Source organism: Mastacembelus armatus, chromosome 11, assembly GCF_900324485.2.
Source record: "Mastacembelus armatus chromosome 11, fMasArm1.2, whole genome shotgun sequence".
Classification (NCBI taxonomy): domain Eukaryota; kingdom Metazoa; phylum Chordata; class Actinopteri; order Synbranchiformes; family Mastacembelidae; genus Mastacembelus; species Mastacembelus armatus.
In genome coordinates, this window is record NC_046643.1 from 22,625,578 (window position 1) to 22,639,149 (window position 13,572).

Consider the following 13,572-nt stretch of genomic DNA (forward strand, 5'->3'; position numbering starts at 1 on the left):
GGTGGTTAACACAAAAACACACAAACATTCAGTTCCTGTTTCTCTACACAAGTTTTGTCCCTTTATGGCAGTTTCTGGTTGTTCTGAGTCTTCTAAGATCTACTGGATCAATATGTACAAATGCAGCCGTTTGCCACTAATTGCTGTGCCAAGCCATACAAATATGGCCACAGCTGTGGAAATATCGGGAATAACGACATGGTTAGCATGCTCTCTGGTCCCACAAAGGGGTTTTTCCTGACTGAACTCACAGCAGCTTTAAGATGTGATGGAGCTGTAGAGATAGAATCCATGTGAGAACCAGAGAACAACAGAAACTACAATGCTTCCATTAAGCTGCAGACTCACATTGTGGTATCTTCAGTTTATTTGGGGATTTTCCACCTCTGCATGTATGAAAATGATTTTCCCATCAGCCTTTCATCTTGGCCACCATCTGCCTCCAGGACGAACACTGAGGAGTGTGATGTGGGTGTCTGGGAGTGTTCTGGCCTCACATCAGATTCTTCTCTGCATGTTTTTACTTTATAATTGAACACATGTTATTTGAAGGCAAAGTTAAACCCAGCTGCTCTTTTACAGCAAACAGTACGGCAACATCCTTTTCTTTCCCGTCTAAACTTATTGAAAAACTCAACTAAAACCAGAGCTCAGCAACCGAACTGAACAACATGTGGCCGCAAAGAGTTGACAGGGTCGTAGTGACTGTTACTGTTAGCTCGTTTTTTAAGTAATTACTTCCTCTTTCATGGAGAACACACACACACACACAAACACACATACACACAGACATAGACAGTGTTTAAAGACTCACCAGCAGCCAGCAGCAGGATCAGAGAGACTCCACTCACATAAACAGGCAGAAAACTGACGCAAGACATGATTCAGAAAACTGAGTGAGAGACAAAGGCAGAAAGAGGACAGAGATGTGATAGTGTGATAGTCCTGATCGACTGAGCTCTGAGTGAAGACACAGAGAAGGGGAGGAGGAGAGTAACGAGGGGAGGTCGGGGGAGGAGAGTGTGTGTGTGTGTGTATTGGGGGGGGTCTGGTTTTCCTGCCAAGTTTGTTCCTCCTCTGCCAAAACATGAGCAGAGACACAAATTGTGAGAAACTGGAGCTGAGCACTGACTTTGAACATGAAACCTAAACTCACATCAGGGCGAAAAGGGCCACTGCCCCTGAGGGGCCACATCTGTACTCACCAACCACCACACCTAGTCTGTCAGAGTGATGTCACTGTGGGTTAGGTGCAGAGCCAGTGCAAACCAAAAGCACCAACCTTAAGACATGGAAAAGTGCACATGATTTAGACAGCAGTGCAGAAGGAGCAGGATGCAGCTGGAGGAGGATTTTAAAGCAGCGTGGACGTATGAACTAGTTCATGTGAAGCTTATGGTGGATTAACACCCCGACTTCCGGTGCAGCTCGAGCTCAGCTCCTCACTGCACGTCTACATCATTTCATATTTAGAAAAGCACGATCTGTGACCCACCAGCACGCGATGCAAAGTATGTACACGTAAAGTAAATGTAGTACTGGAGTACCACATTTAACTACAAACGTCAGGTATTTGTGCACGATACAAATTTCCACATTTAGAGGCCAAAACTGAGACAAAAATTCATCTCTCTTAACGTGGACGTATTCTGAATCGCCTCATCATCACCTGCCCCTTCCCCCAGAGTCAGACCCTCCCCATATGTAACAACCCCCCCCCCTTCCTCGCTGTAGCGTCAGAAAGGCAGCTCACTGGGAACTCACAGTTAAATGTAGACCAGCACCAGGGCTGCAGGGGGTCTGATCTTATTTCTTCTGTTCACACTGAGCTCTGAGCTCATGCTGAGGATATAATTCCACCTCGTGACCCAGAGGAAACATCAGTCGCAGAGGTAAAAACCTCCTCTCCCCCTCTGCTGCAGCACAACTTGTCTTCATATTTCAGGTCAACAGAAAAGAGCTGAAACCTGGAGATCAGTGTAGAAACTGTGGGACGGTTTGGAAAAACATCACTATGGAGCTTGAGTTTAAAGGGTTAAAGTAAAACTAAACCAAAAGCCTGCGGACCGCTCCTTTAACGTGTCCTGTGTAACAGAGCTGGATGTGAAACAATAGACTCATGGGTCTGGTTTCTATTTTCAGTCTCTACCGTTCACAGTGGAGTTCACAGAGGAACCACCTGACAGTGACATCAGCGATGACCAAATATGGACATGTCAGCTAACATCAGTCTGAGCAACAGTACTCAAGTACTGTATTTAAATACTTTTTTACAGTATAATATTACTCTTTGAGTATTTTCCATTTTCTGCTACTTTATATGTGGATGTCACTACGTTTCAGAGGCAAATACTGTGACAACATTTATGTGACTGCTGTAGCTCCTTTTCAGACTTTACATGACAAGGGGCGGTGGTTTCGCAGAGTCGTGGGTTTGAGCCCGGTTGCATTTTAAAATGCAGTACAAACCCTGCACAGAAATCCGAGTCTGCTTGACACAGGTTCAGGTTCACATGGTTTAATTTCAGTAAGTGAGGCTGAAGGACGTCAAAACTTCCAGTACTTCACAAAAAGCAAAGATTAAAGTATGAAAGTAGAAACTACTACTACTTTTACTGCACTAAAAGCTGGAGTACTTTTTCACCACTGGTAACAACAGCAGCCTGATGGTTTTAATAAAAGAGGCGCTTCTGTCTCTTCACAGCTGGAGACATCAACCATGAGAGGAACCATTAGCAACCATTAGCATTCCTGTGGCTAGCATTAGCATTGTGAAAGGAATCCCAGCATGCAGACCATCAGGGTCATCAGGGACACGTTAAAGGAAGGAAATCTGGCTTTAGAAAGTCTGAATCAACCAGCAGCTCAATCTCAAGCTGCGAGGTGGTTAATTAATTCAGTTTTGACATTTTTACATCTAGAAAACAACGACCTGCTCCTGCTCTACAGCAGCTTCTGCATTAAGAATAAACATAGTCTGATATTACAGTTTGAGTTTGACTGATAAAACAGGGACAGTCTGCATTAATCTGTAAATCACCGCTGACTAACCTCCAAATCTCTGATAATTACAGCCCTGGCTGAGTCGACTCGCCCTGATCTGAGGCCAGAAACACCCCCACAGCTGATCTGTGATCACATGTAATCACATGTAGGTAGTTTTCACCATTTCATCCTAACAAAAGAAAAAAAGTGGCTGCTGGTTTTGGCTTTAATCTGGTCTAATCCAACTACTGCACCAAACTTCCTGCCAGAACGGAGGCTTGTACTCTCACGTTCGCCCTCCATTTCTTAAAAAAAGCTCTATGTCAGATTACGGATTCAAACAGTCCTGAAACCCAAACACGACGTCCATTTAAGTTGCAGTGACTTTTAGTCTTTAACTAAAAATGTTTATTGGTTTAAGTCACAAAAACTAAACTTCTTGAAGTACTGTATCATGTACTTAAACAGGTCCTTCACTTCTTATTCATTGATCTAAAATATTTCACCACAGTCCTCACTTTCAGGTTTGTCTCAAAATAAATATTGGTCCTAGTTTTCGCTGATGAAATTTTAAGTGTGTGTCAGTCTGCACCTTCCAAAGCAGCAGAGACTGTGCTGCCGTTTGTCCTGAGGAATCTGGTTCTGTGCATGAACAGAAGATTAATGAGGCTGAATGTTTTAAATGTGGAAATGCATCGTGGGAAACATGCTGAAACGCATTCAGCAGATAAATCCTGTGTGACTCACTGAGGATTCAAATGCTTCAGGTTCAGACATGAAGAAACGTGTGAACATCCTGTCTGTGAGAACCAACAACATCTGGAGACTGCAAACAAAGCAACACAGAGGAAGACAGAACACAGGAAGGAGAAAAGAAAATGCAGGAAAATAAATAAATAAAAAACAAAGGAGGTAAAAACATTTTAAAACCATGTTTCACATCAACATTATCAGTCCAATAAGAGAACTGTTATCATTAGAACATCCAATAAATTACTGACAGTCACATTCATGAAAAACCTAAAGTCTGATGTGAACATGTGTTAGCTCACACAGCTAATGTAGCTACTAGCAGCTGTGCTAACCAGCTTCCACTTCTGCTCCGTGTTTATTAGTTAATTTGGCAGCTCAGCTGCTGTTTGCTGCCTAGATAAAGATAAAGGGCTCATCTCAAACTAAATTTATACTTAGGAGGTCAAAGTGTCCGGAAATCTTTCCCATCATGCATCTCCCAGCTGACCAGGCTTGTCCTCGAGGGGTCGCCGCTCTGCTCCACGGCATGCTGGGAAAGTCGTGGGTTTCTCAGGGTTTTTATTTTTACTGTTCGATGTTTGTGCCCGAGCCTGAGAGTGTGACACCTGTTGGATTATAGTTGCTGCTAGCAGCAGGCTAAGTGACAACAGCTGAGCTCTTATTTTGAAATAAACACCATGCAGTTTCTGCAGTTTTATTTTCCAATCACAACCAGGTGCAGGCTGAGTGATGCTGCTGCATGAGGACTTGGACCCTGAAGCTCCTGTGAAAACGAAGCAGCACTAAAAGTTGTAAATTATTATCATTATTATCAGCAAAGTGATATGTTCTGGTTAAATTACTTGTCACTGATGCTCTGTGATCACTAGAAATGCTCAAACCTGGAATATTAGGAATTAGATCACATTTTAATTGATTATTGTCCATCACAAAAACATCAAAAGTGGTTTTGGCTCAAATACTCAACCTGTTTTGTTTCTTTGCTAAAAAAAAACATCTGATATTTGTTACACTTCCTGTTGTGCAGTCAAACTAATTCCTCTGCCTGTGATTTATTGTCTCCAGCAGGTGGATGCACAGATTTATAATATTTTTGTGTTTAAGTTGCTTAGTTTGGTTAACTTGATTAGTTAAGTATTACCCCTGACCTGTTCCTTTACATACCAGTAAAACACATTACACATTTTTCTCAGTGCTCTTTATTCTACAAAATTTCATGATACTTCCTGTTCCTGTGAAAAAAAAAATATAAAAATGTCTATTTACAAAGCACGAAGCAGGTTTGACATTGATTTTTCTTTCACTTGGCACAGAAACTTAAAGAAAAGACTCAGAAAGGTGAAGCAGACCCTGATCCAAGCTGAAGCCGGTTTTCAGAGCCATGGAGCCAGCAGCATAAAGAGTCTCGACATTAACAGAGCTTTTGGTTTAAAACGGCTCTAGACATGATTTTCTTCATTTAAGGTTCCCTGGACAAACTCATGAGTGTGTGGAAACAATCAGCAGCGTTTTGTTTCTGTCTGCAGGAGCCAGCTGTAATCTGATCGTTTCCAAACGTGGTCATGCGTCCACTATGGCCAACTTTGTCAAGACAAACTCCACTTTGAAATGGAGAACATTTGTGGAACAGCACTTTTATACTGGAGCTGTGTGCTGATGTGTGGCGTGTTCATAGGATGTCACAGGTTTGAACCTCAGCAGAAACCGTCCTTCTCTGTATCCTGGAAGCCGTGAAAAGACTCCGGATCGCTGTCACCTTCAAACACCAGGCGTAGAGCTGTGGGACTGTTCACCTCCTCCTGCCCCACCTGCTCCACCTTGGCCTGTCTGCCCTGCTCCATGACCAGCAGCACCTCCAGCTGCTCTGGCCCTGGTGCTGGTGTTTCCACAGGCTGGATGAGAGCCTGAGTCAGAGCTGTAACCCTCCTCGTCGCCTCCTGGCAATCCTCCACCTGCTGCAGGTTACACACCGAGCTGAAGGACCTGGGGAGTTACCATGGCAACACAGACTGTTGTTACACATTGACTGCTGACGACAGGCGATCTGTGCAGAGGAGGGAGACACGCTCCGTTATCCCCCACAGCTTCTTCTGGAAAACAACAACTTCTACAATAGAAATCTGAAAAATTTAACTAATCCATAAAAACAAGTGCTCAGACCTGCAGAGGATGTCTGTCTCCGAGTTCAGAGTGGATGCGACTTCACTGAGCCAACAGGCCAGAGTCAGAGCCAGCTGATCCGGACCCAGACCATCCAGACCCCCCTGAGACACCAGCTGAGTCCACCGAGCCTGCGGACACCAGGACCCACACATTAATACACCATAATCGATCGGTTTGCATTTCATTTGGGCAAAAGCCTTGTGATGACAACATTCCAAAACTGGAGGCCCGTCTTTTTCCAAAAACCAGCTCCAGACGCTGCTGTGAGAAGAGAGAAGCTGGAGGACCAGTGGAACCAGAGACCAGTCGACTCCTTTGTCCTTCAAATCCACTACATGTGTCAATACATCAGACAGATCCAGGTGAGCATACCTGCAGGAAGTCCCTGAGCACTGGTGTCACACAGGCGGCGAGTGGCTGCAGACGACAACTGCATCCTGAAGGGATGAAGATGAGGTCTGTGGAGACTAAGGACAGACTGTTTTTGAATGCTTCTGTCAGGTGACCTCGATGGATGTCCACCAGCAGGAGAGACGACTGTCCAAACACCACACGGGGACGCCACACCTGCATGCAGAGGACAGGGTTAACCAGCAGATCATGTGACCTGACAGGGACAACATTCCAACATGAAGAAATAAAGATATAACATCTAAATGAATCACTAGTGTAAATAATAAAATCGCCTCCTTGTCCTGATTGTATACAGACTTTGTCGATCCAGATCTGCAGCCGCTCCTGGTCAGAGAACCCTTCCTGTTGAGCCTCAAGCAGAACGTTCTTGGGGAACCCTTCAGGAACTGGAGATGGAGCTCCTCTAAAGAACAGCAGGGGGGGCAGGAGGGTCCCGTCAGATAAGGCAGCGAGGGCCACGTCAAACATAGGTCTGTCTTCAGACGAGCCAAACAGCTGGAAGGCCGAAGGGTCCTGGTTGTTGAATCTGTTCAAGTCGATGAAGATGGAGAACTCGTCCATAGAGCCCACGCAATGGGGGGGTAGACTTTTACTCTGGACCTGGGGGGGGGGACGACAGATCATTATCAACAGTTCAGAATCCAGCTCCAGACGTCACTGTGAGCAGAGAGAAGCTGCAGTGGAACCAGAGCCTGTAAACAGTGACAGCTGTTCTCAGTGTCTGGAGCTGGTTTTTGGAAACAGACGGGCCTCCCATTGTTGGTGAGGAAGAACCATGTGAGCCAGGTCAGCGGTGTGGCTCCCTGCTGTGTTTTTAATAGTTTTTGGACAACAATGGAGGTCTACGGCACAGACCCATAAGCTGAACCAGGTCTGGATTCACACAGAATCAGCAGCTACCACTTTTAAAAATAACTAACCTGAGAGCAGAGTGACTGTATGACTGCATGGCTGTTCTCTCGGATTTTCTTCGGCAGATTTCTCCTGATTCTCTCGTTGTTGGTCTGCAGACCAAGCTCGTGTCTCAGCATGAAGTCCACAGTCCAGCTGTAACAGTCCAGCTGCAGACTGTACTCTCCCAGAACTTTCCTGGCTGTCTGCAGTAGTATGTCCTCACTCACCATCAGCTGCTGCTCTCTCTGACTCAACACCCAATGTGCAATCTTCTCTGTCCTCCAGCACCACTTCCTGTCCGACAGCCCGTGCTGCTGCTGCTCGGTCCACGTCCGGATGTCCAGAGGAGATGTGCGGTGCTGGCGAGAGGCCTTAGTGACACCGTGACACAGGGAGGACAGGACCACAGAGAGCTGGGACACCGACAGGGGAGAGGCAGGCGACTGAGGAGGAGAAGAGAAGAACAACATCATCATCATCATCATCATGTGAAATCTTTGTCCTCCCTTTTTCTTCTTCGGCTAACTTTTCTGTGAATAGACGCGAACTGATGTGAGATCTCAGGAAAGACACTACGGTCAACAGAAAGAAGTAGTCCGATCATCACTCTGAGGATTTTAGAGCCCTGCAAAGTTTTCACATGCAGCTTCTTAATCTTCAACACAGCCACGTGTCATGTCACAAACCATCAGCCAGGAATATGTGCCTCCATGTGTCTGAACAGTACCTGGAACAGTTCACACTGTGTCTGACCTATGGACTTAACGTTACATCACCTGTCTCACCTGGTACTGCTGTGGGCGGGGCCCCAGGAACCTGATGGTCATAGCAGGTGGAGAGGAGAGAGGGGAAGGGGACGTGAGGGGTTTGACTGACAGCTGGGCGGAGGCCTGACCAGAGGGGAGGAGGTGAATTGGGATGAAGGCTCCACCCCCAGTGGTACCTGGTGACGGTGCGCTGTGGGGAGGGGCACAAAGAAAGAGCTGATTTGTGATCACAGCTGGTTCCAGCTGAAAAGCTGCAGTCAGATGTGAACAAGCCACAGTGTGTTTCTTTGAGCATCTTAAATGTCCAAATTACTTTGTTCTTCAGGCCTGGGGACGACTCACAACCATTTTATCGTGAGTCTGCAAAATGCAGCAAATCTAAATTAACTGTAAAAGACCTGAGAACAGACTTTCCTGGTCTTTATTAGAGTTTAGTGTTTGAGGTGTGTTTACCTGTCAGATCTGTGTGCTGGCTGTGCTCCGTCTGCACTCCACCCTGAAACAACATGTACTTTGTCACAATCATGACATGCAACGACCCGTCGTACGAAAAGTTTCCGAGAAACTGCGGCATTCATTGTCGTAGTTTTGTCTGAGGTCTGAACTACATACAGGAACGACCCAGACCAATGGCTCTGACCACCGCTCCACAGAACATACACACTGGTCTGACTGAAGAGATATAGTCAAGGTGGCATTTAACTAGAAAGTGAGTATCATGGCTGCCAGTTTACAGAGCTTCCACAGTTGCTGTGCTGTGGTGCCACCTAGTGGTCAGAGCTGTGAACTGTGACTGAGGTACTTCGGCGCCTGCTATTTATTTGTAAACTACAAGAACAAAACCGCACATGACATAGCACAGACATAACAATTATCGCTTAAATACAAATCAGTTTCTTAGATCCCGCCCTGATGGTGGTGACTTGTCTTTCTCTGGAGGCAACACCCAAATGTGTTACCTGTGTGTGTATGTGCGTTACCTGTGTGTGTTAACATGATGCAGCTGTGTTCTGGTCTCTCTGACAGGTGGTTTGCCATCATGTCTCCTCTGTTAGTGGAAAATGTGCAGAACTTGCACTTTAACATCTGTGACAAACTGAAGCGCACACACAAACACACACCAGGTGAGTAATTTCTCATCAACAGGAAATGTACAGATTGATTTGAATACTGGAACACAATAACCATCTCGTCTAAACTTTGTCTACTGCAGTAAAATCATTAGCCAAAACATTAACCAATCTATAATCAATAAAGGTATTTTTCAAGTTTGGGGCTTCTCTCTGTAATTGCTGGTGGACGTGTGAATAATGTGTTTGATCACAAACAATGGCTGTGTGAATTAACGTCAGCTGCAGGTCTGTTCTCTCTGTAAACTCTGCTGTTCTACATGTGTGGACGTCCACAGCCAGTTCCCTGAGATCCACTGTGACAGAATAAAACGACCCATCAGTACCTGGGGCTCGTCTGGAAGATGGTTTGGTACTGAGGAATCTTCCTGCAGGACGCATGATTACTGTGAAAACAACCAGACACACGTCAGTACACACACACACACACACAGGTCATAAAAACAGTCTGCAGTGTGTTCTGCTGTTGGACTGGACTGGTCTTCTACTGACAGAAGCTTTTGTTACTGATACAAATGGGGTGGACAAAATACCAGAAACATATGTCTGGACAGATGAACAGCAGCACAACCTGCAGCCTGACCTGATTAGAGAACAGCATGTGGTAGTAAAGCTCTGTACAGTTGCAGAAACCAGCCTGTTAATATTTCCTACAATGCAACATGGTGTCTTCAGATGTCAAATGCAGATATTTCTGACATTTTAAAGACCAAAGAGCATTAGATGAGTGGATTACTTGATCATGTGGTTGGCGTAGGACGTAGAGCAGCAGGTGAGGAACCTGCAGAGAGAGCAGTGGACCAGAGAGGGGAAGTGAGCCCTAAAGTCCCGAACTGAAGACAGACACTCGATACAGCGCTGAAAGGGTTGAGAGACACCGGGGGCCTCACTGAAACACAGACAGAAAGAGTAGATGGTGGGAGGGAGGTGCATGAGCCCTGAGCAGTTGTTGCAGCCATCCTGATGATAATATAAATCCTTATTCTGCCTTCTGTCATTTGTCACACTCAGACCGACTGTCTTACACTCTGTACCTGACTGCTGACCTCTGTGCAAAGGTAATAAAATGTTCAAAAGAGATTTAAGTCTCAGTCCTATTTATTTCAGATTCTCCAATGAATATTGAAGTTTCTACAACAGCAGTCACCTACAGGTCACACAGGTGTGTTACAGTTACCTCTCCTGGCTCAGGTAGTCCAGCAAGGGTCCCAGACTCTCCACTGGTTTCCTCTTAGGGGCTTCCTGTCTGGGTGGAGGTGGCTCAACATCTACCACCTGAAAGAAGAAGAACACATTGAGGCAGCTCAGGATGTGTTCAGGTATTGGGCGGCACGACTACAGACGTTTCAGAACAGATTAAGCGCTTAGTGAACTCAGACACACCCAGCCTTCACCTGCAGAAGGTTTAATAAGCAAATCAATTTAACGCTAAGTGTGACTGAAGTTGTCAAACTGTGTGGGAGCATTGTGGAATCATGGACTGCTTCATTTTCAGGGATGTTTCCTGCACAGTTGTTATTGTGCCGCGTTTTGTGTGTGGGTGTTTACATACGGACCTTGCATGGAGCAGCAGGTTTCTTCAGTCCTTCTTCATTCTCAGCAGCTCCAACCACAGAGTACGTCCTCACAGTCACCTGCACGCACACGCACACACACACTAAGACTCCAGTCAAATGCTGATACATTATTTACACAGTATTGTGTTTATCACTTTAGGGATGCAGCTGAAAACTGCCCTCACGCCGGAGGTGAGACGTACCTTGGTGCCAGGTTTGAGTCCAGCGAGCTGGGGGGGTCTGATGTGAGTTCTGTGAAGCGACATGTGTTCAACACGTTCTTTAGCAAAGAGGAAGTGGAGACGACACTTGTCACAGCTGAACACATGTTTCTTCTGAAAAAACAGAATCACAGCAGTGTCAGGTGGCAGTGGAGTCCAGCATCATCTCGCCCTCACACTTCACACTACAGCTGTCAGAGCAGTGTTGGTTTCACATACTCACTCCTGCAGTGTACAGAGCGTACACACTGTGTGTACAGTGCATTTACCTGATGTCTAGCGAAGTGCTGCTGGTAGCAGGTGTTACTGCGCAGTACTCTGAGACAGTACTGACACAGCAGGAATTTGGTGTCAGCATGAGCCTCCTGAAAGTGGGACCAGACGTCTGAGTAGAAGGACGACCTGAAATCACACACCTGCAGGATGCAGCACATAGACACAGGGTCAGTATTCTAATACAGAAGCACAGTGCTGACGTGTGTGGGGCTGCTCTGACCTGGCAAACATAGGGCATCTCTCCTGGTTTGTGGGTGCGCTTCATGTGCCAGAGGAAGGCCGGCTCACTGCCAAAGTCCAGCTCACAGATCCTACACGTTGCTGCATGGAGAGCACAAACTTCACTGGTGAGACAACAAGAGGACCCACTGACAACAACCCCACCACAGTGTAATGGAGCAGCAAACCACCATCACAGAAGTATTATTATAACAAAACAAGTGTTCCCTTATTACCACACACTCAATGTTCCATAAGACAAGCTTCCTTTATTCTGATCATTAGTAACTACAAAACAAACTTTTCATCACAAAATGAACACACAGTTCTGATCTCCTTATTTGATTCACAAAGTTCTAAGAATTTATCCTGGATCTCATATTCAACCAGTGAGCAAAAGCGTTATCTCTTTATAAAGTTCACATGTTCATCTTAAAGGTCTCCTGGTCGTAAAACTGTGGAACAAGGACGGATTTTCTTTGGCAAAGGCAAGAAGATTAAAACAGGACATCAAAAACTAGAATGTCTCCCATACAGCTACACATGGACTCGAATCAGAGTGAGTTCAGACAGAAATGATTCATCTCTTCCATTTGTGTCAACATCAGCCTGAGATCAGCAGACAAATGTTAGTTAGCGTTAGCTTCCTGCCTCTGCAGACAGTCCCATGTCTGTGCTTTGTGTCTGTTTCTGTAACCTGCTCAGATTAGTTACTGTGGGGTTGAAAAGGGGTGGATGTCTGAGCTCACTTTAAACCTGCCTCCTGGGGTTTCTGGTAAACAAACCAAATTCAGCTGATTTGTCGTCAGAACTGTTACATCCATATTAACTAGTCTGCAGCAGTTGTCCTCACATGTGCTTCCCCGTGCATAGAAAAAACAGAACGTTCATTTATTTTTAATCCTTTTATTTTACTTTTATTTTTTATTTTCTTTTATTTAAGTATGTTTTAGTGCTACTGATATTTTTGTCAGTTTCTGTCTGCTCTTTAAACTGTTAATGACTTTTGGTTATTTCACATTTGTTCTTATGTTCTTGCTGTTGCTAAGGTGCCTGGAGGTGACTGTTCACTCACTCTCTCTAATTATAAGCCTGTGAGTCTGTAAATAAAGCTGCCGCTGCTCTAATGCTCCACACCTATGACATGCAGGGGACCTGTAAAGTGCAGGTGTGTGTGTGTTAACAGACCTGTGGACTTGTACAGACTGTGAACAGCCTCCAGGTGGCACTGCAGCTTGAACGGAGACATGAAGTGACGGAAGCAGTGTGGACAAGAAGACACAGAGTCCATGTCCCCGTCCTGCTGAGACATGGTCAACACGTGCTGCTGCATGTGACACATAAGCCTGGGGGGACAGACGAGGAGTCAACAACAAGAAGACACAGACAATGCAGCCGGACACTGTGTCTACACAGCAGTGCTGCAGGCAAACCTTTCTTACTGAGATAATGTTTTGACTTTATAATGTCAGATCAACACAATGCATTTAGTTTCTTTCAACCACCCGTCTGTTATAGCAGCACTAACAATCACATGACCTTTAAAAAAAAACACTGCACCTTAAATAAATCTGGTTGTAAAAAGAAAGTGAAGACTGAAAGCCTGAATCCCTGCACACATTGTGTGTGTGTGTCTGTGTGTCTCACTTGATGTTGTTGCACAGCGTCTTGGGGCAGTGGATGCAGCGGTATGGCCCAGTAAACTTTCTGTTCTGTATGCTGGGGTTGATGGATGTGCGCCCGGGGGCCGAGCTGTAGTAAAAATCCTCCACCAGGATCACCAGTTTACTGTTGGGGGCGTCCAGAGGGGCTTCAGACAGGTCTGGCTGGGGGCTGCTGATGTCAGTACAGGGGACTGGGCTGGTGAAGTGGTCTGACATAAAGTCATCAGACAGTCTGTGAGTCCTCTGAAGAGGTGAGATGGGTTTAGACTGATAGGGAGATGAAGAAGAATCAGCTCAGACATCATGTGGTGATCAATACATGTACCATCAATAAATCAGCTGATTTAACCTTCCTGATCACTCAGTATCACTCAGCTGTGCTCTGATCAGCCACATTAACATCAGCAGGAACATAAACAACGTCTGTTCCCTCCACAGAGTTGCTATGCAACTGATCACTATAATTAATTCATTCATTATTGATTAATCCTGCTGATTATTTGTACTGTTTACACAAGGGCAGAAAACAG